Below are 6,188 nucleotides of genomic sequence, written 5' to 3'. Positions count from 1 at the left end.
AACATTAACTTGCTACCGAATTCATTGGGCAATAACAAGTATAAGTACACTGGTAGGAAACCAAAAGTGTTTAAGGCACTTCAATAATTTATTTCCGCACATGGGTTGGTAGACTCGTGGGCCTCAGTCAGGGGTATTGATCCTGGATACACTTTTTTTTCCTCCCCTCACCAGAAGTTGGTGAGGCTGAATTATTTTTTTGTTACGCAATATTTGCTGAATGGTGCGTGTATTCAGGTCTATCCAAGGGTCACATCGGATCATGGTCCGGTCGTTTTAACTATATCCGGCATTGGGGTAGCTACTAAACCTAGGGGCTTTTCTTTCGATCGGAAACTGCTTCTGGATCAAAAAATTCATGCATATATGAAGGATTGGATCACTGATTTCTTTCGTAATAATAGGGGGAGTACTGAGATGGGTTACGTGTGGGATGCGTTTAAAGCCGCTTTTACGGGGGACGTTTTTAGTTTTGGGCTGTATACTCAAAAACAGCTGGGGCTAAAACTTCAGGAATTATATCAGGGCCTTATATTGGCTGAAGAGATGCTTGTGCAGGGTATACATGCAGGCATTGATATTGGAGATCTAACAACAGAAGTGGTCCGCTGTAAGGCAAAAATAAATCTCCAATGGAGCCAAGAGGCTGCCAAAAAATATGTTATCAAGCGGCAGCTGAATTATGAGTACGGGGAGGCAAGTGGCAGGTGCCTGGCCCAAAAACACAGATCAAAGAAAGCCACCCAAAGAATTAACTCTATTTTGGACTCCAGCGGGGGCTCTGTTGAGAACGAGATTGGTATATTGGATGTATTTAAGGAGTTTTATGAAACACTATATGCTGGAGAACACTATGACAGTCAAAAAGGTGCAATATTTTCACAGCAGTACTGCGAGCAGGATCTTAGGGAGGAGGAAGCAGCGAGGTTGGAGGCTCCTATTACGATGTTTGAATTGGAGCAGGTCATAAATGGGTTAGCAGCTGGAAAGGCGTCAGGGCCTGATAAACTTCCGCTGGAGATTTATAAAAGCTTTTTTGGTGTTTTAAAGGAGGATATGTTAGCTGTATTCAGGTTAGCTCAGATGGGCGTCTATCCTGAGTCATGGGATGAGGCTAGCATTGTGGTGTTCAAAATAAAAGATAAACCTGCCGATCATGCGGCATCATACCGCCCTATATCCCTGTTGAACACGGAAGGCAAAATTTATAAAAAAATTCTGGCGACTAGGCTGGCGACAGTGATTACTCCTCTGGTGTCAATACGACAGCATGGATTTATTCCCAATCGTGGAACAACAATCACGTTAATAGGGTAATAACTTTACTTGATCATACTAATGGTACCGGCGAAGCACTCAGCCTTATTTTATTAGATGCCGAGAAGGCTTTTGATCGAGTTTCATGGGGCTTTTTATGGGCTGTGATGAGATGTCGTGGGTTTGGGCCGCAGTTCATATTAGCTTTACAGACACTATATCGTCAACCAGTAGCCAGGATATGCACCATGGAGCTCGAATCAAAATTAGTGCTTATCTGGTGGGGAACTAGACAGGGATGTCCCTGCTCCCCATTATTATTCTCACTATATATTGACCCATTTTTAAAGATGATTGAAAATACTCCTCGGATTCAGTCAGTAATAATACAGCAACAACAATACCGCGTCTTCGCATATGCAGACGATGTGGCCGTGGTATCCCCTAAACCAGCAGTAGCAATGCAGGAGATAGAACAATTGGCAGCAGAATACTGGGCAGTATCGGGCTATAAATTAAATACAGCCAAAACACAAATTTTAAGTGTCAATGTTGGCTCATATACAGACCAAAGGGTCTCACAAGTGGTAACTTATTTGGGGGTGCGGATAAGGGCTTCTGCGTCCGCTCTGGTTGAGTCTAATTGGGGGAAGCTGATGACCGGGGTCCGCAATAAACTGGACCAATGTGAATGTTTACATCTATCGCTGGTAGGTAGATGGAACGTCCTAAAAATGATGATTCTACCAAAAATACAGTCCTTGTGTATGAGATTCATATGGGCACGTAGAAAAGCGCGTAGAGCAATGCGTTATATGGTTTTACCTAGGGCTGTAGGTGGGTAGGCTGTCCCTGATTTTACTCTGTACTACTACACGTGTATGCTACAACATATGAATATACTGCTCACTGGGGTGGGGCCGATAGACATAGCCGAATCGCCCTCTATATACTATATGCTGTTAGGCAGTGAAGTAAAAAACTGTTTGTTTTTGAACGTGGACTGGAGCTATTATAAGCGCACAAGATTCAAGGTTCTTATAGCTGCATATAAAGTGTGGAAAGCTATTAAGAAGATATACGTGGTAGAAGATTTTCCCTATAGTTATCAAACTAACCCCCAGATTCATGAAAGTCATGTTTTGCGAGTCCTTAATAGCGAATTTTAAGGATTCGCTATTAAAGAAATCGCAATATTTTTAGCGATATCTACTGCTTCCTTATTTGCGATTCGCTAATTGCTAATCGCAAATAAGGAAGGGCTTTCCCATTTATTCCTATGGGCCTAAAGGCCCATAGGAATGAATGGGGAGTCATTCCTTATTTGCGATTAGCAATTAGTGAATCGCAAATAAGGAAGCAGTTTCAAGGGTGCCAGGGTGTCCAAAGGACACCCTGTTGCACCCCTGAAATGGTAATGTACACTGGTGTTGCGCACACACATTTCCCAAGGACATATGTGTGTGTAACATACAACTTAGAAAAATGCACTAAAGTGCATTTTTCCAAGTTTTTGCTATTTACCACGTAGTTAGACTTCGCGGTAAATAGCGGCCCCAGATTGCGAATTCGCAATTTTGAAATAGTTCATGCATTGCATTTAAGGAATCTCAAATTGAGATTCCTTAAATGCAAATAATCGCAATGTAGTGATTTCTAAAATTGCGATTTTTACATTTGGGATGATGCATCCCAAATGTAAAAATACCGCTCGCAAAGGGCCAGATTCTCAGAATCTGGCCCTTTGCGAGCGGATTTTGGTTTGATGAATCTGGCCCTAAGTATATGTATTGTCAGTTTAGTTGTTTTAATTGTTCATTGATTCAATTGTATTTCTTGCCTCAATCGCTTTTGCAATACACTCTCAGTTAAACAGCATTACAATGTATTCTCATTTCAGCTTGTATCAATCACACATCATTCTCAGTCTATTTCTACAAACACCTCTCCATTCTACCTGACCCACAATATTGGAGTAGTTTTCGCTATTTAACAAAGATGAGGTTTCTTTCGATGATTGCTACACAGTCCCTAACTCAAACAATAGAGGAAAGCTCTTGAGAGAGGTTCTGAAACTGAGCCTGTATCTGAGGCAGAGGATAATGAATCTAATGTGTTCATGTATAAAAATAACTAAAACATGTTGAAATGTATAAGAAAAAAAATATTGTTAACATGATTTTTCAGCTGGCAGAGTTCTGTCCGATGATGACTCGTCTTCTACTGATTCTGAAGAAGATTCCCTGGCAGTTGTGAGGTCTTTTCACAAGCACAATCTGTGCAGCCAAGAGATTGTGGGAGTGTAGCCCAATGTAGAGTGCATGCAGGTAACATGCGTCCCTCAAGGAGAGTGCTCACCTTGCTGCCCCCTCATAGATTTCTGGCAGAAAGTCAACCATTTACTACAAATGCTTGATGTAAAGTCAGCACTGGATTCTTTTGCCTATGGACTACTTTCCTCTTTTTGTGGAAGGGGTTTTCCTTGAAGAAATTGTACACCGATCAGATATGATTGCCAACAGTTTTCGAAGAAGCATGGAAGCACTCTGTTGCCTCATTCGAATGTACACCTGTGGACTCCCAGTTCTCTTGGGAAGTTGAAAAAAATGTTGGCCTTTACGCTCCTTATGGGACCGGTGTGCAATCAACAGTATAGTCTTACTCATTAACTCATACAGTTTGGGCAACACCCAGTTGCCCGGTAGGTATGAGGAACATAAACAGCTGAGGCTGGATAGGGGGCAGAATCAAGACTGGGGTGGGTTGATTCTCTGGGCTGGGTATGAGAGATGGGATACGCCTATGACTTTGCTGTTACTACTGTTTGAATTTGCGAAGGGCTTGGGAAGAGTCACTGCTCATATGGACGCATCTTTTAATCTGTGCTGGGCTGAGAAACACTCACCATGTGCAGACGGTGTGTACTTTCAGCTGTGATTATGTGCCTACCCTGTTTATTAGTTCATGGCAAACAGGACGGGACTGGGAACCACAACCGACCCTGGCAAAGTGCTTGGCCGCCCACCCCCCCTCCCCACTGGGGGGCGGGGGGGGGGGGTTGGAGGTGCCGCCAAGCTCTTTGCTGGGGCCGGTTTTCGGCCGATTTTGGTACGGCCCTGTCACAAAAACGGCCCCCAAGGGCCCAAAACCGGCCCCCACCCGTGAGGCGCACCTGGGGATTGCCTGGTGCATGCTATGGCCAGTCCGGCCCTGATGGCAAATAGTTCAAGTAGAAGGCATACATGCTGCTCAGCTGTGACACAACTGGGCCGTGTGGGGGTAACTGTCTTCTTTTCTCTGGCGCATGCCAGGCCATCTTCCCTCTAATGGCCTACAGTATGGAGCACAACACCAGAGCTAATACTGTTCTTTTACAGCCGCGGCCAGTAGTGCGAGTACCGTCCGGGCAGTGACGTGGGCAGGGGGAGGGGCAGGGTGGGGGGTAGTAATGTATGGATTACGGACTTTAAAAGGTAAGTAAACATAAAAATAAATAAAACGAATATCATTGCACACACTGCATCGCATTTGGTGATGCAGTGTGTGCAACGAAATTTGTTTTATTTATTTTTATGTTTACTTACCTTTTAAAGTACGTAATCCATACATTACTACCCCCCACCCTGCCCCTCCCCCTCCCCACATCACGCCCGGCCGGTACTCCCACTACCGGCCGTGGCTGTTCTTTTATCCATTGCAAGTCGTGGAGCACAGTCTGGTATCACACGCTGTGCTGCAAACATTCAGAAGGAAGAAAACCTATTATGCAACTGGGTAACATGAAGCAGGACCAGGGCTGATTGGTGCTGATGTTTGTTACAGTGTGAGAGCGCGTATGTATGAGTGAGTGTGTCTGAATATCTTTGTGTGTGTGAGAATTGATGAATTGTTTGACATGGAAAGAAGACCTCTAGAAAAGCACCTTAAAATCCAATTACAAGAGAGTAGAGACAGGATGTGGATTTATGGCCGGAGCGGCCGACTTTGGAACTGGGGAACCAAGGTCGAGTCTCAGCATCAGCTCAACATCCTGTGACTAAATCACTTAATCTCGTTTTGCCTATAAAACATGCATCTGATTTTGTGTAGAGCAACTGGCACTCATATAAAGCGCTTCAATACTTTCAGGTCGGGTTTGCACTATATTAAACTGAAAAAAATAAAGACGAGCAAAACACATTCTACCTGCTTTAAACTAGGTTCATCTTACTTCATGTATGTGAAATACATGACATGAGTTAAACAATGAGTTAGGTACGTTAAACACAAACTAATATGTGTCTTTTTTTACGCGACAATCAGGTATAGAATGAATCACCCTCTGTGGTTTCCCCAAATTTCGCATTAAAATAACTGTCTCATCTACACTGCTCTATATGGGCACTATGTGCAAGTGCCTACGTGTAGAAAATCGAATCATTCGACCATCAAAGGACCTGAGAGATCTTTGTATTACAGTCACGCGTAAATGCCCAAACCACCATTCGACAAGTATCTGCAAAGAACTAAGGGGAATATTAGCAAGAACCTCCTTAAAATTATTGCTGTTTTAGCGGCAGGAAACTGCCGCTAAAACGGCGATAATGGGCTTGCTAATATGCGTTATAGAATTCCAATAGAAGCCCAGGTTAGATGTGCAGGACATTTGACCTGGGCTTCTATTGGAATTCTATAATGCATAGTAGCTAACCCATTATCGCCGTTTTAGCAGCAATATCCTGCCGCTAAAACGGCGAAAATTTTAACGAGGTTCTTGCTAATATGCCCCTACATGTTTTTGATTAGAGCTATCATTGTGTGCTTATGCTTGAAAGTGCACTGATTTCTTTTCTGTAACTATGCCAGCTGACTTGTACCCCATTATTGATAAACTGCTCCTAGTAGCCTCATGGCCTAATTTCTCAATAGCAGAGCCCTCAAAATCATATAAT

Source organism: Lissotriton helveticus, chromosome 3_1, assembly GCF_964261635.1.
Source record: "Lissotriton helveticus chromosome 3_1, aLisHel1.1, whole genome shotgun sequence".
Taxonomy (NCBI): Eukaryota; Metazoa; Chordata; class Amphibia; order Caudata; family Salamandridae; genus Lissotriton; species Lissotriton helveticus.
The sequence above is the reverse complement of the archived record's forward strand: the minus strand, read 5'-3'. Positions refer to the sequence as shown.